The sequence below is a fragment of the Phyllobates terribilis genome, unplaced genomic scaffold, assembly GCF_046119375.1.
Source record: "Phyllobates terribilis strain yellow unplaced genomic scaffold, ASM4611937v1 Scaffold_1__5_contigs__length_1240528914, whole genome shotgun sequence".
Taxonomy (NCBI): Eukaryota; Metazoa; Chordata; class Amphibia; order Anura; family Dendrobatidae; genus Phyllobates; species Phyllobates terribilis.
In genome coordinates this window covers 309,004,817-309,029,224 of record NW_027362761.1, presented here as the reverse complement: position 1 = coordinate 309,029,224, position 24,408 = coordinate 309,004,817, and the positions used below count along the sequence as shown (strand labels likewise).

The 24,408-nt window shown below is 50.2% G+C and overlaps 1 protein-coding gene across 1 annotated transcript in view; it reads left to right on the top strand.

The window, feature by feature from the left end:
* The window catches only part of GGT5 (gamma-glutamyltransferase 5), a 340,283-nt gene that overhangs the window by 55,360 nt on the left and 260,515 nt on the right, over positions 1-24,408 (top strand). The window lies entirely within an intron of this gene.

Here is a 24,408-nt window from a genome sequence, read left to right as displayed (position 1 = left end):
TGCACTCCTGATACAGACGCTGCCTGCTGCACTCTGATACAGACTCTGCCTGCTGCACTCTGATACAGACTCTGCCTGCTGCACTCCTGATACAGATTCTGCCTACTGCACTACTGATAAAGACTCTGCCTGCTGCACTCCTGATACAGACTCTGCCTGCTGCACTCTGATACAGACTCTGCCTGCTGCACTCCTGATACAGACTCTGCCTGCTGCACTCTGATACAGACTCTGTGTGCTGCACTCTGAGAGAGACTCTGCTTGCTGCATTCTGATACAGACTCTGCCTGCTGCACTCTGATACAGACTCTGCCTGCTGCACTCTGATACACACGCTGCCTGCTGCACTCCTGATACAGACTCTGCCTGCTGCATTCCTGATACAGACTCTGCCTGCTGCATTCCTGATACAGACTCTGCCTGCTGCACTCCTGATACAGACTCTGCCTGTTGCACTCTGATACAGACTCTGCCTGCTGCACTCCTGATACAGACTCTGCCTGCTGCACTCCTGATACAGATTCTGCCTGCTGCACTCCTGATACAGACTCTGCCTGCTGCTCTCTGATATATACACTGCCTGCTGCACTCCTGATACAGACTCTGCCTGCTGCACTCCTCATACAGACTCTGCCTGCTGCACTCCTGATACAGATTCTGCCTGCTGCACTCCTGATACAGACTCTGCCTGCTGCACTCCTGATACAGACTCTGCCTGCTGCACTCTGATACAGACTCTGCCTGCTGCACTCCTGATACAGACTCTGCCTGCTGCACTCTGATACAGACTCTGTGTGCTGCACTCTGAGAGAGACTCTGCTTGCTGCATTCTGATACAGACTCTGCCTGCTGCACTCTGATACAGACTCTGCCTGCTGCACTCTGATACAGACTCTGCCTGCTGCATTCCTGATACAGACTCTGCCTGCTGCACTCCTGATACAGACTCTGCCTACTGTACTACTGATAAAGACTCTGCCTGCTGCACTCCTGATACAGACTCTGCCTGCTGCACTCTGATACAGACTCTGCCTGCTGCACTCCTGATACAGACTCTGCCTGCTGCACTCTGATACAGACTCTGTGTGCTGCACTCTGAGAGAGACTCTGCTTGCTGCATTCTGATACAGACTCTGCCTGCTGCACTCTGATACAGACTCTGCCTGCTGCACTCTGATACAGACTCTGCCTGCTGCATTCCTGATACAGACTCTGCCTGCTGCACTCCTGATACAGACTCTGCCTGCTGCATTCCTGATACAGACTCTGCCTGCTGCACTCCTGATACAGACTCTGCCTGTTGCACTCTGATACAGACTCTGCCTGCTGCACTCCTGATACAGACTCTGCCTGCTGCACTCTGATACAGACTCTGTGTGCTGAACTCTGATACAGACTCTACCTGCTGCACTCCTGATACAGACTCTGCCTGCTGCACTCTGATACAGACTCTGTGTGCTGCACTCTGAGAGAGACTCTGCTTGCTGCATTCTGATACACACTCTGCCTGCTGCACTCTGATACAGACTCTGCCTGCTGCACTCCTGATACAGACTCTGCCTGCTGCTTTCCTGATACAGACTCTGCCTGCTGCACTCCTGATACAGACTCTGCCTGTTGCACTCTGATACAGACTCTGCCTGCTGCACTCCTGATACAGACTCTGCCTGCTGCACTCTGATACAGACTCTGTGCGCTGCACTCTGATACAGACTCTGCCTGCTGCACTCTGATACAGACTCTGCCTGCTGCACTCCTGATACAGACTCTGCCTGCTGCACTCTGATACAGACTCTGCCTGCTGCACTCCTGATGCAGACTCTACCTGCTGCACTCCTGATACAGACTCTGCCTGCTGCACTCTGATACAGACTCTGCCTGCTGCACTGCTGATACAGACTCTGCCTGCTGCACTATGATACTGACTCGGTCTGTTGCTCTCTGATATATACTCTGCCTGCTGCACTCCTGATACAGACTCTGCCTGCTGCATTCCTGATACAGACTCTGCCTGCTGCACTCCTGATACAGACTCTGCCTGCTGCATTCCTGATACAGACTCTACCTGCTGCACTCCTGATACAGACGCTGCCTGCTGCACTCTGATACAGACTCTGCCTGCTGCACTCTGATACAGACTCTGCCTGCTGCACTCCTGATACAGATTCTGCCTACTGCACTACTGATAAAGACTCTGCCTGCTGCACTCCTGATACAGACTCTGCCTGCTGCACTCTGATACAGACTCTGCCTGCTGCACTCCTGATACAGACTCTGCCTGCTGCACTCTGATACAGACTCTGTGTGCTGCACTCTGAGAGAGACTCTGCTTGCTGCATTCTGATACAGACTCTGCCTGCTGCACTCTGATACAGACTCTGCCTGCTGCACTCTGATACACACGCTGCCTGCTGCACTCCTGATACAGACTCTGCCTGCTGCATTCCTGATACAGACTCTGCCTGCTGCATTCCTGATACAGACTCTGCCTGCTGCACTCCTGATACAGACTCTGCCTGTTGCACTCTGATACAGACTCTGCCTGCTGCACTCCTGATACAGACTCTGCCTGCTGCACTCCTGATACAGATTCTGCCTGCTGCTCTCTGATATATACACTGCCTGCTGCACTCCTGATACAGACTCTGCCTGCTGCACTCCTCATACAGACTCTGCCTGCTGCACTCCTGATACAGATTCTGCCTGCTGCACTCCTGATACAGACTCTGCCTGCTGCACTCCTGATACAGACTCTGCCTGCTGCACTCCTGATACAGACTCTACCTGCTGCACTCCTGATACAGACTCTGCCTGCTGCACTGATACAGACTCTGCCTGCTGCTCTCCTATACAAACTCTGCCTGATTCACTCTGATACAGACTCTGCCTGCTGCACTGTGATGCAGACTTGCCTGCTGCACTCTAATACAGACTCTGCCTACTGCACTCTGATACAGACTCTGCCTGCTGCACTCCTGATACACACTTTGCCTGCTGCACTCCTGATACAGACTCTGCCTGCTGCACTCCTGATACAGACTCTGCGTGCTGCACTCTGATACAGACTCTGTGTGCTGCACTCTGATACAGACTCTGCCTGCTGCACTCTGATACAGACTCTGCCTGTTGCACTCCTGATACAGACTCTGCCTGCTGCACTGATACAGACTCTGCCTGCTTCACTCTGATACAGACTCTGCCTGCTTCACTCTGATGCAGACTTGCCTGCTGCACTTTAATACAGACTCTGCCTACTGCACCATATAGTCTGTCCTACTGAGTCCAGCTGCTGCGCGTCCATTGGTCTGTACTGGAGTGGCACCTGGCGTTCATTGGGAGCCAAGTCTAACCTCACCATCAGAGGCTCTAGTGAAAAGTCCGGCACTCACTTAGTCACGCCCCTCCAGGCTCTCCGGGGTCTGTGGCACAGTGGTTCCACAAACCAGTGCCTGCTGCACTCCTGATACAGACTCTGCCTGCTGCACTCCTGATACAGACTCTGCCTGCTGCACTCCTGATACAGACTCTGCCTGCTGCACTCTGATGCAGACTTGCCTGCTGCACTCTAATACAGAGTCTGCCTACTGCACTCTGATACAGACTCTGCCTGCTGCACTCCTGATACAGACTCTGTCTGCTGCTCTCTGATACATACACTGCCTGCTGCACTCCTGACACAGACTCTGCCTGCTGCACTCCTGATACAGACTCTGCCTGCTGCACTCCTGATACAGACTCTGCCTGCTGCACTCCTGATACAGACTCTACCTGCTGCACTCCTGATACAGACTCTGCCTGCTGCACTGATACAGACTCTGCTTGCTGCGCTCCTATACAAACTCTGCCTGATTCACTCTGATACAGACTCTGCCTGCTGCACTCTGATGCAGACTTGCCTGCTGCACTCTAATACAAACTCTGCCTACTGCACTCTGATACAGACTCTGCCTGCTGCACTCCTGATACAGACTCTGCCTGCTGCACTCCTGATACAGACTCTGCCTGCTGCACTATGATACCGACTCTGTCTGCTGCACTCTGATACAGACTCTGCCTGCTGCACTCCTGATACAGACTCTGTCTGCTGCATTCCTGATACAGACTCTGCCTGTTGCACTCCTGATACAGACTCTGCCTGCTGCACTCCTGATACAGACTCTGCCTGCTGCACTCCTGATACAGACTCTGCCTGCTGCACTCCTGATACAGACTCTGTCTGCTGCTCTCTGATACATACACTGCCTGCTGCACTCCTGACACAGACTCTGCCTGCTGCACTCCTGATACAGACTCTGCCTGCTGCACTCCTGATACAGACTCTGCCTGCTGCACTCCTGATACAGACTCTGCCTACTGCACTACTGATAAAGACTCTGCCTGCTGCACTCCTGATACAGACTCTGCCTGTTGCACTCTGATACAGACTCTGCCTGCTGCACTCTGATGCAGACTTGCCTGCTGCACTCTAATACAGAGTCTGCCTACTGCACTCTGATACAGACTCTGCCTGCTGCACTCCTGATACAGACTGCCTGCTGCACTACTGATACAAACTCTGCCTGCTGCACTATGATACCGACTCTGTCTGCTGCACTCTGATACAGACTCTGCCTGCTGAACTCCTGATACAGACTCTGTCTGCTGCATTCCTGATACAGACTCTGCCTGTTGCACTCTGATACAGACTCCGCCTGCTGCACTCTGATACAGACTCCGCCTGCTGCACTCTGATACAGACTCTGCCTGCTGCACTCTGATACAGACTCTGCCTGCTGCACTCCTGATACAGACTCTGCCTGCTGCACTCTGATACAGACCCTGCCTGCTGCACTCCTGATACACACTCTGCCTGCTGCACTCCTGATACAGACTCTGCCTGCTGCACTCCTGATACAGACTCTGTGTACTGCACTCTGATACAGACTCTGTGTGCTGCACTCAGATACAGACTCTGCCTGCTGCACTCTGATACAGACTCTGCCTGTTGCACTCCTGATACAGACTCTGCCTGCTGCACTGATACAGACTCTGCCTGCTGCACTCTGATACAGACTCTGCCTGCTTCACTCTGGTGCAGACTTGCCTGCTGCACTCTAATACAGACTCTGCCTACTGCACTTTGATACAAACTCTGCCTGTTGCATTCTGATACAGACTCTGTCTGCTGCACCATATAGTCTGTCCTACTGGGTCCAGCTGCTGCGCGTCCATTGGTCTGTCCTGGAGTGGCACCTGGCATTCATCGGGAGCCAAGTCTAACCTCACCATCAGAGGCTCTAGTGAACAGTCCGGCGCTCGCTTAGTCACGCCCCTCCAGGCTCTCCGGGGTCTGTGGCACAGTGGTTCCACAAACCAGTGCCTGCTGCACTCCTGATACAGACTCTGCATGCTGCACTCCTGATACAGACACTGCCTGCTGCACTCCTGATACAGACACTGCCTGCTGCACTCCTGATACAGACTCTGGCTGCTGCACTCTGATACAGACTCTGCCTGCAGAACTCTGATAGAGACTCTGCCTGCAGAACTCTGATACAGACTCTACCTGCTGCACTCCTGATACAGACTCTGCCTGCTGCACTGATACAGACTCTGCCTGCTGCGCTGCTATACAAACTCTGCCTGCTTCACTCTGATACAGACTCTGCCTTGTGCACTCTGATGCAGACTTGCCTGCTGCACTCTAATACAGACTCTGCCTACTGCACTCTGATACAGACTCTGCCTGCTGCACTCCTGATACAGACTCTGCCTGCTGCACTCCTGATACAAACTCTGCCTGCTGCACTATGATACCGACTCTGTCTGCTGCACTATGATACCGACTCTGTCTGCTGCACTCTGATACAGACTCTGCTTGCTGCACTCCTGATACAAACTCTGCCTGCTGCACTATGATGCCGACTCTGTCTGCTGCACTATGATACCGACTCTGTCTGCTGCACTCCTGATACAGACTCTGTCTGCTGCATTCCTGATACAGACTCTGCCTTGTGCACTCTGATGCAGACTTGCCTGCTGCACTCCTGATACAGACTCTGCCTGCTGCACTCCTGATACAAACTCTGCCTACTGCACTATGATACCGACTCTGCCTTGTGCACTCTGATGCAGACTTGCCTGCTGCACTCTAATACAGACTCTGCCTACTGCACTCTGATACAGACTCTGCCTGCTGCACTCCTGATACAGACTCTGCCTGCTGCACTCCTGATACAAACTCTGCCTGCTGCACTATGATACCGACTCTGTCTGCTGCACTCTGATACAGACTCTGCTTGCTGCACTCCTGATACAAACTCTGCCTGCTGCACTATGATACCGACTCTGTCTGCTGCACTCCTGATACAGACTCTGCCTCCTGCACTCCTGATACAAACTCTGCCTGCTGCACTATGATACCGACTCTGTCTGCTGCACTATGATACCGACTCTGTCTGCTGCACTCCTGATACAGACTCTGTCTGCTGCATTCCTGATACAGACTCTGTCTGCTGCATTCCTGATACAGATTCTGCCTGCTGCACTCCTGATACAGACTCTGCCTGCTGCACTCCTGATACAGACTCTGCCTGCTGCACTGCTGATACAGATTCTGCCTGCTGCACTCCTGACACAGACTCTGCCTGCTGCACTCCTGATACAGACTCTGCCTGCTGCACTCCTGATACAGACTCTGCCTGCTTCACTCTGATACAGACTATGCCTGCTGCACTCTGATACAGACTCTGCCTGCTGCACTCTGATAGAGACTCTGCTTGCTGCATTCTGATACAGACTCTGCCTGCTGCACTCTGATACAGACTCTGCCTGCTGCACTCCTGATACAGACTCTGCCTGCTGCACTCCTGATACAGACTCTACCTGCTGCACTCCTGATACAGACTCTGCCTGCTGCACTGATGCAGACTCTGCCTGCTGCGCTGCTATACAAACTCTGCCTGCTTCACTCTGATACAGACTCTGCCTTGTGCACTCTGATGCAGACTTGCCTGCTGCACTCTAATACAGACTCTGCCTACTGCACTCTGATACAGACTCTGCCTGCTGCACTCCTGATACAGACTCTGCCTGCTGCACTCCTGATACAAATTCTGCCTGCTGCACTCCTGATACAGACTCTGCCTGCTGCACTCCTGATACAGACTCTGCCTGCTGCACTCCTGATACAGACTCTGCCTGCTGCACTCCTGATACACACTCTGCCTGCTGCACTCCTGATACAGACTCTGCCTGCTGCACTCCTGATACAGACTCTGCCTGCTGCACTCCTGATACAGACTCTGCCTGCTGCACTCTGATACAGACTCTGCCTGCTGCACTCCTGATACAGACTCTGCCTGCTGCACTCCTGATACAGACTCTGCCTGCTGCACTCCTGATACAGACTCTGCCTGCTGCACTCCTGATACAGACTCTGCCTGCTGCACTCTGATACAGACTTTGCCTGCTGCACTCCTGATACAGACTCTGCCTGTTGCAATCCTGATACAGACTCTGCCTGCTGCACTTCTGATACAGACTCTGCCTGTTGCACTCTGATACAGACTCCGCCTGCTGCACTCTGATACAGACTCTGCCTGCTGCACTCCTGATACAGACTCTGCCTGCTGCACTCCTGATACAGACTCTGCCTGCTGCACTCTGATACAGACTCTGCCTGCTGCACTCCTGATACACACTCTGCCTGCTGCACTCCTGATACAGACTCTGCCTGCTGCACTCCTGATACAGACTCTGCCTGCTGCACTCCTGATACAGACTCTGCGTGCTGCAGTCTAATACAGACTCTGTGTGCTGCACCCTGATACAGACTCTGCCTGCTGCACTCTTATACAGACTCTGCCTGTTGGACTCCTATACAAACTCTGCCTGCTTCACTCTGATAAAGACTCTGCCTGCTGCACTCTATGCAGACTTTGCCTGCTGCACTCCTGATACAGACTCTGCCTGTTGCAATCCTGATACAGACTCTGCCTGCTGCACTTCTGATACAGACTCTGCCTGTTGCACTCTGATACAGACTCCGCCTGCTGCACTCTGATACAGACTCTGCCTGCTGCACTCCTGATACAGACTCTGCCTGCTGCACTCCTGATACAGACTCTGCCTGCTCCACTCTGATACAGACTCTGCCTGCTGCACTCCTGATACACACTCTGCCTGCTGCACTCCTGATACAGACTCTGCCTGCTGCACTCCTGATACAGACTCTGCCTGCTGCACTCCTGATACAGACTCTGCCTGCTGCAGTCTAATACAGACTCTGTGTGCTGCACCCTGATACAGACTCTGCCTGCTGCACTCTTATACAGACTCTGCCTGTTGGACTCCTATACAAACTCTGCCTGCTTCACTCTGATAAAGACTCTGCCTGCTGCACTCTATGCAGACTTGCCTGCTGCACTCTAATACAGACTCTGCCTACTGCACTCTGACACAGACTCTGCCTGTTGCTCTCCTGATACAGACTCTGCCTGCTGCACTCCTGATACAAACTCTGCCTGTTGTACAATGATACCGACTCTGTCTGCTACACTATGATACAGACTCTGCCTGCTGCATTCCTGATACAGTCTCCGCCTGCTGCACTCCTGATACAGACTCTGCCTGCTGCACTCTGATACAAAATCTGTCTGCTGCACCATCTAGTCTGTCCTACTGGGTCCAGCTGCTGCGCGTCCATTGGTCTGTCCTGGAGTGGCACCTGGTGTTCATCGGGAGCCAAGTCTAACCTCACCATCAGAGGCTCTAGTGAACAGTCCGGCGCTAGCTTAGTCACGCCCCTCCAGGCTCTCCGGGGTCTGTGGCACAGTGGTTCCACCAACCAGTGCCTGCTGCACTCCTGATACAGACTCTGCCTGCTGCACTCCTGATACAGACTCTGCCTGCTGCACTCCTGATACAGACTCTGCCTGCTGCACTCCTGATACAGACTCTTCCTGCTGCACTCCTGATACAGACTCTGCCTGCTGCACTCCTGATACATACACTGCCTGCTGCACTCCTGATACAGACTCTGCCTGCTGCACTCCTGATACAGTCTCTGCCTGCTGCACTCTTGATACAGACTCTGCCTGCTGCACTCCTGATACAGACTCTGCCTGCTGCACTCTGATACAGGCTCTGCCTGCTGCACTCCTCATACACACTCTGACTGCTGCACTCTGATACAGACACTGCATGCTGCACTCCTGATACCGACTCTGCCTGCTGCACTCCTGATACAGACTCTGCCTGCTGCACTCCTGATACAGACTCTGCCTGCTGCACTCCTGATACAGACTCTGCCTGCTGCACTCCTGATACAGACTCTGCCTGCTGCACTCCTGATACAGACTCTGCCTGCTGCACTCTGATACAGACTCTGCCTGCTGCACTCCTCATACACACTCTGCCTGCTGCACTCTGATACAGACACTGCATGCTGCACTCCTGATACAGACTCTGCCTGCTGCACTCCTGATACAGACTCTGCCTGCTGCACTCCTGATACAGACTCTGCCTGCTGCACTCCTGATACAGACTCTGCCTGCTGCACTCTGATACAGTCTCTGCCTGCTTCACTCTGATACAGACTCTGCCTGCTGCACTCTGATACTGATTCTGCCTGCTGCACTCTGATACAGACTCTGCCTGCTGCACTCTGATACAGACTCTGTCTGCTACACTCTAATACAGACTCTGCCTGCTGCACTCTGATACAGACTCTGTCTGCTGCACCATCTAGTCTGTCCTACTGGGTCCAGCTGCTGCGCGTCCGTTGGTCTGTCTTGGAGTGGCACCTGGCATTCATCGGGAGCCAAGTCTAACCTCACCATCAGAGGCTCTAGTGAACAGTCCGGCGCTCGCTTAGTCACGCCCCTCCAGGCTCTCCGGGGTCCGTGGCACAGTGGTTCCACAAATCACGTCCGTGACAGTGCGCCCTTGCAGGCAGGGTCCTCTCTCCTGTTGTACCAGTCGGTGACCCCTTTTGAAATGTAAAGCGCAACTGAATAAATGTCGTTGTCACAATAATAATAATTATAGTACTTGTATTCTGAAGCTGCGTGCCCGCTATGTTTTTTTCAAGCATTTTTGCCTCGGAATTTCCGCAGCGAAAACGCTTAAAAAATGCTTGCTAATACGTGCCCCATGGTCCCCAATGATAATCCGCATGTGTTGTGCACATGCTGCGGAAATTTCCCCTGCGGATTATCATTGCGGAAAAATACACAGCATGTCCATTAACTTTGCGGACACGCAGCGTAATTGCCGCCATTGACTTGCATTGAACTGTATAATATCCGTATGAGCACATTTGCACAAGCGGATATTATGCGATTCAATGTGCGGATGGTACCCGGGTTTGGAGAAGAGGAGACTCTCCTCCAGACTCGTGTACCATAAAACCTGTTAAAAAAAGAATTTAAAATAAAAAATAAAGATTATACTTACCTTCCGATGTCCCCCGGTCTCCTCAGCGATGCGTCCGGTCTGTTGTAGGGTCACGGTGGTGTAAAAGGACCTGCCATGACATCATTTAGTCATGTGACAGTTCACGCGACCGCCGACGTCAGCGGTCGCGTGACCTGTCACATGACTAAATGAGGTTATGGCATGTCCTTTCACACAACCGTGACCCATACAACAGACCGGACGTAGCGGAGAAATCACCGGGGGCCATCAGAAGGTAAGTATAATCTTTATTTTTTATTTTTTACCATTCTTATTCTTTTTTTTTAACTATTACTTGGTCACACTATATAAACACATGCCGGTTGCATGGATTTATATAGTGTGACCAAGTTGTCAAGCACTTTTCCAAGTGATGCTAAAATCGCTTGGGAAAGCGCTTGATAAACCGCATGCAAAAACGCTTGACAAATACTTCTACCTGGCAGGAAAAACGCATGTCAAATCCTCATGCGTTTTTCCTGCCAGGGAGAAGCGGAAAAAATATGCAACATTTCTGCATCGTGGACTCTTAGCCTGAGTTAATTGATGGCACTTCCCTGGTGTCTACACCTAATTTGATGTGTTTTGGCAGCTTTTGGTCCCATTTCTAGGTGTTGCATATGCATTTTTTTGGTCCCCCCATTGACTCCTATGGGATTCGGAAATGTTCGACGAACATTCGGCGAATAAATTTGGACGAATATTAATTTGTTTGAACTTTTCCGAACCGAACATTGAAATGTTACCATGCCTACCAATGAAGCTAATTTGAATTTGATATGGAATAGATAGATAGATATTAGATAGATAGATAGATAGATAGATAGATAGATAGATAGATAGATAGATAGATAGATATGAGATATATAGATGTTTGATAGATAGATAGATATGAGAGCCCCCTTGAGACTCTGCCCAGACTCCACACCAGCTCCATCTCCACCCCTTGAACCTTCCACAGTCCCACCGCTCACTCTTGGGAAAACTCCACTTCTCCACCACATCCTCACCAATCACACATTTACAGTTCCCACTGAACCATATCACATACATAGCCAGCGACTTTTGTTTTGGCCAAAAGATTTTTTTAAGCCGCCACCACGGCAAGGTAGACTCTTCTGGCCGGGACCTTCTCTATTCTAACCTATTAAAGATTTCTTAAAATACCCAATGATCTTTTTAGGTATATTTTTGTTTATTTTTCTTTAAAGGAATGTATCACATACATTTTTTAAAATCATCACATACAAGGAAAAAATACCATCACACCATGGCCGGGCTACATATTACCACCACATAGTCACCAAATAATACCACATACAAGGAACAAATACCGCAACACCATGACTGGACCACATATTATCACCACAGTGACAGAATAATACCATATACAAGGGACAAATACTCCCACACCATGACCAGACCACATATTACCACCACATAGTGACCAAATAATACCACATACAAGAAACAAATACTGCCACACCATGACCAGACCACATATTACTACCACATAGTGACAAAATAATACCACATACAAGGAACAAATACCGCAACACCATGACCAGACACACATATTACTACCACATAGTCACCGAATAATACCACATACAAGGGTCAAATACTGCCACACCATGACAGGACCACATATTACCACTACATAGTGACGGAATACTACAATACTGATCATTAATAAAAAAACACAATACTAATATTAACATAAGTGCCATTATACACAGGAGCTCTGTACATAGTATGCAGTGTATAGTGTCAGGGTACAGGTAATACAAGGATCACCAGTAACATTATACATAGGAGTACAGGCAATAAAGTGATCACCAGTGACATCTTTATACACAGGAGCTCTGTATATAGTGTCAGTGTACGGGTAATACACTGATCACCATTAGCTCTACCCACCCCCCACTCCCAATTCACCATTTGCTCTACCCACTCCCAATTCACCATTTGCTTTCCCCACCCCCCCACTACCAATTCACCATTAGCTCTCCCCATTCCCCACTCCCAATTCACCATGTGCTCTCCCCACTCCCCATTCACCATGTGCTCTCCTCACCCCCACTCCCAATTCACCATGTACTCTCCCCACCCCCCAGTTCATCATGTGTTCTCCCCACCCCAATTCACCATCTGCTCTCCCCACCCCCCACTTCCAATTCACCATTTGCTCTCCTCACTCCCAATTCACCATTTGCTCTCCCCACTCCCAATTCACCATTAGCTCTCCCCACCCCCCACTCCCAATTTACCATTTGCTCTCCCCACCCCCAATTTATGATGTGCTCTCCCCACTCCCAATTCTCCATGTGCTCTCCCCACTCGCAAATCACCATTTGCTCTCCCCACCTCCCCCTCCCAATTCATCATTTGCTCTCCCCACCCCCAATTCACCATGGGCTCTTCTCACCCCCCACTCCCAATTCACCATGTACTCTCCCCACTCCCAGTTCATCATGTGCTCTCCCCACCCCCAATTCACCATGTGCTCGCCCCACCCCCCACTTCCAATTCACCATTTGCTCTCCCCACTCCCAATTCACCATTTGCTCTCCCCACGCCCCACTCGCAATTCATCATTTGCTTTCCCCACCCCTCGTTCACCCTTTGCTCTCCCCATCCCCTACTCCCAATTCACTATGTACTCTCCCCACTCCCCAGTTCATCATGTGCTCTCCCCACCAACAATTCACCATGTGCTCTCCCCAATTCCCACTCTCAATTCACCATTTGCTCTCCCCACGCTCCACTCCCAATTTACCTTTTTCTCTCCCCACGCCCCATTTCCAATTCACCATTTTCTCTCCCCACCCCCAACTACCAATTCACCATTAGCTCTTCCCACCCCCACTCCCAAATCACCATGTGCTCTCCCCACCCCCAATTCACCATGTGCTCTCCCCACTCCCAATTCATCATTTGCTCTCCCCACACCCCCACTCCCAATTCATCATTTGCTCTCCCAACCCTCATTCACCATGTGCTCTCCCCGCCCCCCACTCCCTGTTCACCATGTGCTCTCCCCACCCCACACTCCCTGTTCACCATGTGCTCTCCCAACCCCCCACTCACAATTCATCATTTGCTCCCCCCACCCCTCCACTCCCAATTCATCATTTGCTTTCCCCACCCCCCGTTCACCCTTTGTTCTCCCCATCCCCTACTCCCAATTCACTATGTACTCTCCCCACTCCCCAGTTCATCATGTGCTCTCCCCACCAACAATTCACCATGTGCTCTCCCCAATTCCCACTCCCAATTCACCATTTGCTCTCCCGACACCCCCACTCCCAATTCATCATTTGCTCTCCCAACCCTCATTCACCATGTGCTCTCCCCACCCCCCACTCCCTGTTCACCATGTGCTCTCCCCACCCCGCACTCCCTGTTCATCATGTGCTCTCCCCACCCCCACTTCCAATTCTCCATGTGTTCTCCCCACCCCCCACTTCCAGTTCATTATGTGCTTTCCCCACCCCCCACTTCACCATTTGCTCTCCCCATCCCCCACTCCCAATTCACCATGTGCTCTCCCCACCCCCAATTCACCATGTGCTTTCCACACTCCCAATTCACCATTTGCCCTCCCCACCCCCCACTTCCAAGTCTCCATGTGTTCTCCCCACACCCCACTTCCAGTTCATTATGAGCTTTCCCTGTTACGGATCTGGGTGGTGGAACCTCTGTGCTGCGGTGCAAGGAGGGACCAGAGGGGCGTAACTAGGTATCAACACGGACTGACCAAGGTCGCACGGCGGCTCAATCGACTCCGTGAACCAGGGAAGGGCCGAGCAGAGGGACCAGGTGCTACTCTGGACCAGTCCTTGTATGAGAGCAGGTGACTCCCACGGGTCAGAAGGCAGGAACTGACCGGTATAGCAGATGAGCCCGGCAGGCAGGCTGATGGGTGATCCGGGAAGACGGAATAGCAGACACCACGGGTAACTGGCAGGAGCCTCCAGGTAGGCTGGCTGGTAGGCACGGCAAGTAACTGGTACGTTGTCCGGGTAGGCAGGCAAGCCTGGCCCATAGACAGACTGACGGGTTAGGACCGTAGGCAGACCGTCGGGCTGGAGAGTGTCCTTGGCAGGTGGACACAGGTAGACAGGCTGGCGGACTGGGATGGTAGTCAGGCTGGTGGACTGGACTGGTAGTCAGGCTGGCAGACTGGACAGGTAGTCAGGCTGGCGGACTGGACTGGTAGTCAGGCAGGCGGACTGGACAGGTAATCAGGCTGGCGGACTGGACTGGTAGTCAGGCTGGTGGACTGGACTGGTAGTCAGGCTAGCAGCGGGACCTGAAGGCTGAAGCAGAGTTTAGAACACAGAGCTACAACCTTGCACGGGCACCTCCATTTTGGAGGAGGTGCCTTTTATATGAGAGGTCCTCCGGCCATTGGCCGGGGACTCCTTAGGACGGCACGTGCGGCCCCTTTAAGAGCTCGGGAAGCTGCGCGCACCGACAGCAGCAGCAGCAGGAGGGCCGGTGGACGCCGGGCCCGGAGCGCGGCGGTATGGGGGACGGCTACATTCCCCACCGTCCACTTCACCATTTTCTCTTCCCACTCCCACTCCCAATTCACCATGTGCTCTCACCTCCCCCAACTCCAAATTCACCATGTGCTCTCCCCACCCCCACTCTCAATTCTCCATGTTCTCCCCCCCACTCCCAATTCTCCATATGCTCTCGCCACCCCCCAATCACAGTTTATCATGTGCTCTCCCCAACCCCAATTCATGATGTGCTCTCCCCACTCCCAATTCACCAGTTGCTCTCCCCACCCCCCCACTCCCAATTCATCATTTGCTCTCCCCACCCCTCACTCCCAATTCATCATTTGCTGTCCCACCCCCCATTAACCATGTGCTCTTCTCACCCCCCACTCACAATTCACCATATACTCTCCCCACCCCCAGTTCATCATGTGCTCTCCCCACCCCCAATTCACCATTTTCTCTTCCCACCCCCACTACCAATTCACCATTAGCTCTCCCCATCCTCCACTCCCAATTCACCATGTGCTTTCCCCACCCCCAGTTCACCATGTACTCTCCCCACTCCCAATTCACCATTTGCTCTCCCCACCCCCCACTCCCAATTCATTATTTGCTCTCCCACCCCTCATTCACCATGTGCTCTCCTCATCTACCACTCCCAATTCACCATGTACTCTCCCCTCTCCCCAGTTCATCATGTGCTCTCCCCACCCCCAATTCACCATTTGCTCTCCCCACCCCCACTCCCAATTCTCCATTTGCTCTCCCCACTCCCAATTCACCATTTACTCTCCCCACCCCCCACTCACAATTCATCATTTGCTCTCCCCACTTCCCCACTCCCAATTTATCATTTGATCTACCCACCCCCATTCACAATGTGCTCCCCCCACCCCCCACTCCCAATTCATCATTTGCTCTCCCTACTTCCCCACTCCCAATTCATCATTTGCTCTCCCAACCCCCATTCACAATGTGCTCACCCCACCCCCCACTCCCAATTCATCATGTGCTCTCCCCACCCCCAATTCACCATGTGCTCTCCCCACTTCCCACTCCCAATTCACCATTTGCTCTCCCCACTCACAATTCACAATTTACTCTCCCCACCCCCATTCACAATTCATGATTTGTTCTTCCTACTTCTCCACTCCCAATTCATCATTTTCCCTACCCATCCCCATTCACAATGTGCTCCCCCCACCCCTAATTCACCATTTCTCTCCCCACCCCCAAATCACCATGTGCTGTCCCCACTTCCCACTTCCAATTCACCATTTCCTCTCCCCACTCCCAATTCATCATTTGCTCTTCCCACCCACCATGCACTCCCCTCACGCCATTTCACCATGTGCTCTCCCCACCCCCACTCTCAATTCACCATGTGCTCTCCCCACCCCCCACTCCCAGTTCACCATGTGCTCTCCCCACCCCCTACTCCCTGTTCACCATGTGCTCTCCCCATCCCGCACTCCCTGTTCACCATGTGCTTTCCCCACCCCCCACTTCACCATTTGGTCTTCCCACTCCCACTCCCAATTCACCATTTTCTCTCTCCACCCCCCACTACCAATTCACCATATGCTCTCCCCACCCCCAATTCACCATGTGCTCTCTGCACTCCCAATTCACCATTTGCTCTCCCCACCCCCCCACTCCCAATTCATCATTTGCTCTCCCACCCTCATTCACCATGTGCTCTCCTCACCTACCACTCGCAATTCACCATGTACTCTCCCCACTCCCCAATTCACCATGTGCTCTCCCCACTCCCAATTCTCCATTTGCTCTCCCCACTCCCAATTCACCATTTACTCTCCCCACCCCCCACTCACAATTCATCATTTGCTCTCCCCACTTCCCCACTCCCAATTCATAATTTGCTTTCCCCACCCCCCACTCCCAATTCATCATGTGCTCTCCCCACCCCCAATTCACCATGTGCTCTCCCCACTTCCCACTCCCAATTCACCATTTGCTCTCCCCATCCCCCTCTCCCAATTCACCATTTGCTCGCCCCACTCCCAATTCATCATTTGCTCTTCCCACCTACCATGCGCTCCCCTCACCCCCAATTCACCATGTGATCTCCCCACCCCCACTCCCAATTCACCATGTGCTCTCCCCTCCCCCACTCCTCCATGTTCTCCCCCCACTCCCAATTCTCCATATGCTCTCGCCACCCCCCAATCCCAGTTCATTATGTGCTCTCCCCACCCCCAATTCACCATGTGCTCTCCCCACTCCCAAATCACCATTTGCTCTCCCCACCCCCCCACTCCCAATTCATCATTTGCTCTCCCCACCCCTCACTCCCAATTCATCATTTGCTGTCCCACCTCCCATTCACCATGTGCTCTTCTCACCCCCCACTCCCAATTCACCATGTACTCTCCCCACCCCCAGTTCATTATGTTCTCTCCCCACCCCCAATTCACCATTTTCTCTCCCACCCCGACTACCAATTCACCATTAGCTCTCCCCATCCTCCACTCCCAATTCACCATGTGCTCTCCCCACCCCAAATTCACAATGTGCTCTCCCCACTCTCAATTCACAATTTGCTCCCCCCACCCCCCACTCCCAATTCATCATTTGCTTTCCCTACTTCCCCACTCCCAATTCATCATTTGCTCTCCCAACCCCCATTCAGAATGTGCTCGGCCCACCCCCCACTCCCAATTCACCATCTGCTCTCCCCCCCACTTCCCACTCCCAATTCACCATTTGCTCTCCCCATCCCCCCACTCCCAATTCACCATTTGCTCTCCCCACTCACAATTCATCATTTGCTCTTCCCACCCACCATGTGCTCTCCTCAACCCCAATTCACCATGTGATCTCCCCATCCCCCACTCCCAATTCACCATGTGCTCTCCCCACCCCCCACTCCCAGTTCACCATGTGCTCTCCCCACTTCCCACTCCCAATTCACCATTTGCTCTCCCCATCCCCCTCTCCCAATTCACCATTTGCTCGCCCCACTCCCAATTCATCATTTGCTCTTCCCACCTACCATGCGCTCCCCTCACCCCCAATTCACCATGTGATCTCCCCACCCCCCACTCCCAATTCACCATGTGCTCTCCTCACCGCCACTCCTCAATGTTCTCCCCCCACTCCCAATTCTCCATATGCTCTCGCCACCCCCCAATCCCAGTTCATTATGTGCTCTCCCCACCTCCAATTCACCATGTGCTCTCCCCACTCCCAAATCACCATTTGCTCTCCCCACCCCCCCACTCCCAATTCATCATTTGCTCTCCCCACCCCTCACTCCCAATTCATCATTTGCTGTCTCACCTCCCATTCACCATGTGCTCTTCTCACCCCCCACTCCCAATTCACCATGTACTCTCCCCAGCCCCAGTTCATTATGTTCTCTCCCCACCCCCAATTCACCATTTTCTCTCCCACCCCGACTCCCAATTCACCATTAGCTCTCCCCATCCTCCACTCCCAATTCACCATGTGCTCTCCCCACCCCAAATTCACCATGTGCTCTCCCCACTCTCAATTCACAATTTGCTCCCCCCACCCCCCACTCCCAATTCATCATTTGCTCTCCCTACTTCCCCACTCCCAATTCATCATTTGCTCTCCCAACCCCCATTCACAATGTGCTCGGCCCACCCCCCACTCCCAATTCACCATCTGCTCTCCCCCCACTTCCCACTCCCAATTCACCATTTGCTCTCCCATCCCCCACTCCCAATTCACCATTTGCTCTCCCCACTCACAATTCATCATTTGCTCTTCCCACCCACCATGTGCTCTCCTCAACCCCAATTCACCATGTGATCTCCCCATCCCCCACTCCCAATTCACCATGTGCTCTCCCCACCCCCCACTCCCAGTTCACCATGAGCTCTCCCCACCCCCCACTCCCAATTCTCCATGTGTTCTCCCCACCCCCCACTTCCAGTTCATTATGTGCTCTTGCCCCAAGACCATTTAATTAATTTGATTATAAACAAAAAAAAAGTTTTCATACTTACCTCTCATACAATCCCCTGCAGCTGCACTTATGCACTGGCATCCTGGCACTCTATGCAGGCACGTACGCGATGATGTCATCACGTATGCACCTTCACCAGTGCGTCACAGAAGAGGTGGAGGGACTCCCTTGGAGCGGCACGGCCGTTCACTTTTGACGGCTGTGAGAGCTCCAAGGGTCAATGCACCGAGGAGATGTATGTCGCCGCCAGCGGGGCCCTGGCACACAATACTACGGGGCCCGGTGAGCAGAAGCACAAGAGGGGGGCCCTGGACCGGGCCCCTGCTCCTTGTTTCTGATCACTGGGCCCTATACAGCAGTAAGGGCAGCAATGCTCTGATGGTGGCCCTGCGCACCCATCACATCACCCTCACTCCCCATACTGTGTCCACATACATTTTCCCCTCGCTCCTCATACTGCGTCGGCCCCATCCCCCACTCACCATACTGTGCTCCCATCTCAACCCTTGCTCCTTATATTGTATCTTCAAATTTTTCCTGCTCCCCATATTGTGTCTGCACCTGTCCCTTCCTTGCTTCCCAAATTTGTATTCTCAAATCATCCCCCCATTACACTAAATCTCCCCGACACATTAAATCTTCCCCACACAGAGTAAATACCCCCTTGCACAGTGAATTTCTCCCAGCCCCGTCACACTAATTCTCCCCGCACACAGACTATATAAACCTAGCACACAGTAAATACCTCCAGACACAGTAAATACCCCCCAAACGCAATAAATCTCTCCCAGCCCCATTACACTAAATCTCCCCATACACAATAAATACCCCCACACACACAGTAAATCCTCCCACATAATAAATATCCAAACACACATAGTAAATCCCCCCCACACAGTAAACCTCCGTCAGCCCCGTTACACTAAAGCTCCGCACACACAGTAAATACCCCCACACACATAGTAATTCCCCCCACATAGTAAATCCCCCCAACATAGTAAATACCCCTACAAACATAGTAAATACCCCTACACACAGTAAATACCCCCACACATATAGTAAATCCCCCCACAAAGTAAATCCCACCACACACATAGTAAATCTCCTCCACCTCCGTTACATTTAATCTTTGGTGTCTTAAACTCCAGTGTGGAGCACTTAACACCAATGTGCACCTCTGTTTGCTGTGCCGGCAAGTGACGTCAGCAGCATGATCACATGACCTAATCACGCAGCTGGCGTCACCCTGACCTTGCGGTCAGAGCTTCAATTAATCACTGGACTCTAGGAGCCAGTGCTCTGCAGCTCTGCAGCTGTCCTGTACTACTGGAAAGACTGTGAACTGCTGTGCTGCTAAGGAAACTATACTGTTTGACACTGGAGCCTGTTGCTCATAAGACTTAACTTGCACTGGCTGTGCGGCTTCTTATTAAATGCTACTGTTCTACCATTTATGAGGACCCTTGTCAAGTGTGTCTGGTCAGAAAGTGAAACAACCTATGTGTCTGTGCCTGAGGGTCAATCCCCTGTGTGCCTGAGAGAAGCTGCAGCACATGGTCTATGCGCCCTGAGTAACGGTTCCCCCAGGATTCCAAAGAATTCATGCAACCTGTCTCGCCCCTATCTGAACCAAGTGGCGTGCATGTAACATGTGCTAATACACAAACCTATCATATTTATCAGCCAGGCGACCAAAATTGATGTAGAAGGAAGATACATTTGCATTGCCTGTAAAATACTGTATATAACACTAACATTATAATTGTCATTATTTATATTCCTTCTATCCCCCCATACTCCTCGGAAACTCTTAAAACTGTACTTTTTTATCGCTGACTTCCTAGAAGTCCTGGTAATCGTGGTGTGAGACTTCAATGTTTATCCACACCCCTACTGGGATAAATATAATTCAGGGTCTATTCCCCAGCATACTAGTTCAACATCTCTACACCATCTGTTGTCAGAGACTGGAATGCTAGTCATTTGATGTCTTCATGACCCGGGAGTACTACAATACTCTTGTTAGGCTATGTTCACACATGTTGGGTTTTTCAGCATTTTTTTATGCAGATTTTTATGAAAATTTTCAGCTGTGTTTTGCAGTACCAGCAAAGTCCATGAGAAACCAGAATTTTCTGGTCACACATCATGTTTTTTTGTTGCTTATTTTGTGCCTTGCAGCCTTTTTTTGAAAATAGAGCATGTCACTCCTTTCAGTGTTTTTTCAGCGTTTTTCATCCATTGGAAGTAATTCGTAGTGAAAAAACGCTGAAAAAAACATGATGTGTGAACATACAGTTGTGCTCAAAAATTTATATACCCCGGCAGAATTTTTGCTTTCTTGGCCATGGTTCAGATAAAATGAATGATAAAAAAAAACTTTTTCTCCACTCATGGTTATTGGTTGGGTGAAGCCATTTATTGTCAAACTATTGTGTTTTCTCTTTTTAAATCTTAATGACAGCCAAAAACATCCAAATGACCCTGATACCATGTATTGCCCCCTCTAACATCAATGACAGCTTGAAGTCTTTTGTGGTAGTTGTGGATGAGGTACTTTATTTTCTCAGATGGTAAAGCTGTCCATTCTTCTTGGCAAAAAGCCTCCAGTTCCTGTAAATTCCTGGACTGTCTAGCATGAACTGCGCACTTGAGATCTCTCCAGAGTGGATCAATGATATTGAGGTCAGGAGACTGAGATTGCCACTCCAGAACCTTCACTTTGTTCTGCTGTAGCCAATGACAGGTCGACTTGGCCTTGTGTTTTGGATCGTTGTCATGTTGGAACGTCCAAGTACGTCCCATGCGCAGTTTTCGGGCTGATGAGTGCAAATCTGTCTCCAGTATTTGCTGATAATGTGCTGCATTCATCTTTTCAACTGTTACCAAGTTTCCTGTACCCTAGTAGCTCACACATCCCCAAATCATCAGCGATCCACCTCCGTGCTTTACAGTAGGAATGGTGTTCCTTTCATCATAGGCCTTGTTGACCTCTCTCAATATGTAACGTTTATGTTTGTGGCCAAAAAGTTCAATTTTGGTCTCATCACTCCAAATGACCTTGTTCTAGAAGTTTTGAGGCTTGTCTCTGTGCATATTGTAGGCAAGATACTTTGTGGCATTTGGGCAGTAATGGCTTTCTTCTGGCGACTAGACCATGCAGCCCATTTTTCTTCAAGTGCCTCCATATTGTGCATCTTGAAGCTGCCACACCGCTAGTTTTCAGAGAGTCCTGAATTTCAGCTGATGTTATTTGTGGGTTTTTCTTTGCATCCCAAACAATTTTCCTGGCAGTTGTGGCCAAAATTTTTGTTGGTTTACCTGACCGTGGTTTGGTTTTTACAGAGCCCCTGATTTTTCATTTGTTAATCACAGCTAGAACGCTGCTAACTGGCATTATCAATTCCTTGGACATGTTTTTGTATCCCTTTCCTGTGTTAGACAGTTCAACTACCTTTTCCCGTACATCCGTTGACAATTCTTTTGCTTTCCCCAAGACTCACAATTCAGAAATGTCAGTGGCTGGATGAAAGATGCAAGAGTCTGTCTGGATCCCAGAAACTCACTCAGCTTTTATGCACACACACTGATTACAAGCAAGCAGCTCACAGGTGAGGATGTTACCTTTAGTAGCTATTCAAACCCATTTGTATCAAATTCTGTGCATGTTATCAGGCCAAAATCACCAGGGTATGTGAACTTTTGATCAGGGTCATTTGGATGTTTTTGGTTGTCATTAAAATTTAAAAAGAGAAAACACAGTAGTTTGACAATAAATGGCTTCACCCAACCAATAACCATAAGTGGAGAAAAAGATTTTTTTATCATTCATATTCTCTGAAAAAAGGTCAAGAAAGAATAAATTCTGCCAGGGTATGTAAACTTTTGAGCACAACTGTAGCTATCAGGTTTTGCTGCGTTTTTAATGAAAATAAGCAAGTACAGCAGTATGTGAAACTCATTTATTTTTGTGATTTTACCATCTTGTCTTGGCCACTGAAATGGTTGTTTGTATTAAGAGTGTTTATTTAAATTAGTGATGTGTACAGTCTAAACATTAGCTGAGATACATGTGAGATTGAGCAATACCTGTGGCCCAGGGAAGTGTGAAATTGAACAATGCCTGTGCAATTGAATGGCAGACCCCATAGTGTGAAAGTAAATGGTGTCATACAAACTCAATACATTGTCAGTGTCTAAACTATTCCGGAACAATTCACCTCCCCTACTATGCCAAAACCAGAATGAATTTTTTTTTCCACTGACCTTTATGTGCATGCATAGAGACAGAAGGACACTGAAAATAGCACTGAAAAAACGCACAAAAAACGCATAAAAAATGCATAAAAATGCATTAAAACCTGCATTTTTGATGCAGCTGATTTCCTGCCAGAGATTAGGTTTTACTGCAGATTTGTGACGCTGAAAAACCCAACATGTGTGAACATAAACTTACTCCTCTTCACATCATTCACTTTCACAAATACATTTGACCATTGGTAAAGAACATATCTTGCGCTATATGAAAACTATAAAGTTGTTAACCAGAAATATCTCACAGCATGCGCCTCTGCTGATACAATTACAATTAAGTGAGGGAAACTCAAGAGGGAAAACTTTATGGTGCTTACAACACTACTGGTTAAGTTGTTAAAGGATCTCTTGCACCCCGAGTTGTGGAATACTTTCATATAAATGAGGGAACAGTTGGGAACAATGTGGTGTGGGATGCCATGAAGGCGTATATATGGTTAATTTGTATAAGAGAAATCAGCAAAACCAAATCAAAGACACGGGAACAATTCTTAGAGTTGCAAGAGGGTACATTAAGGGAAGCATCCTATATAGAAAGGGGATCTGTGGAAAATTTACAAAAGCGGGAGTTGGCACAGAAAGCCTTGGCGGATCATCTTCTGGTCCTGGCATCGCAGAAAGGTATGTTTATTTAGCAAAAATATTTTATAAAGGGAGAAAGTGCGGGGCATCAACTGGCATCAATATTCAAGGCACAAGAAGGCTCAGCATATATAACTAGACTGGTTTCGGTAGAAGGAGAAGTAATTACTGATACCTCCGCTGTTATATCTACATTATGCTCTTACTATAGGGACTTGTATACATCTAAATCCATGGCTCAAGAGGAAGACATATCTTAGCTATATACTGTAGTATAAATCTCCCTAAACTATCTGCAGCTTCTAGAGAAGTCTTAGAGCAGCCTCTGACAGTGGAGGAGTTGGCGGATGCATTGAGAGACCTTCACAATGAAAATGCTCCAGGATCAGATTGCCTTCCCGGGGAACTATATAAAGAATACAAGGACATTTTAATTCCCAAATGATTAAAAATGTTTGAGGAGGCTGAATTAGTGGAGAGCTTTCCCACCTCTTTGAATGAAGCAATCATAATATATATCACTGCTGAAACCAGGGAACAACTCAGATCACCCGGATTCGTACCGGCTAATATCTTTGCTCCAGGTTGATGTTAATTGTTGGT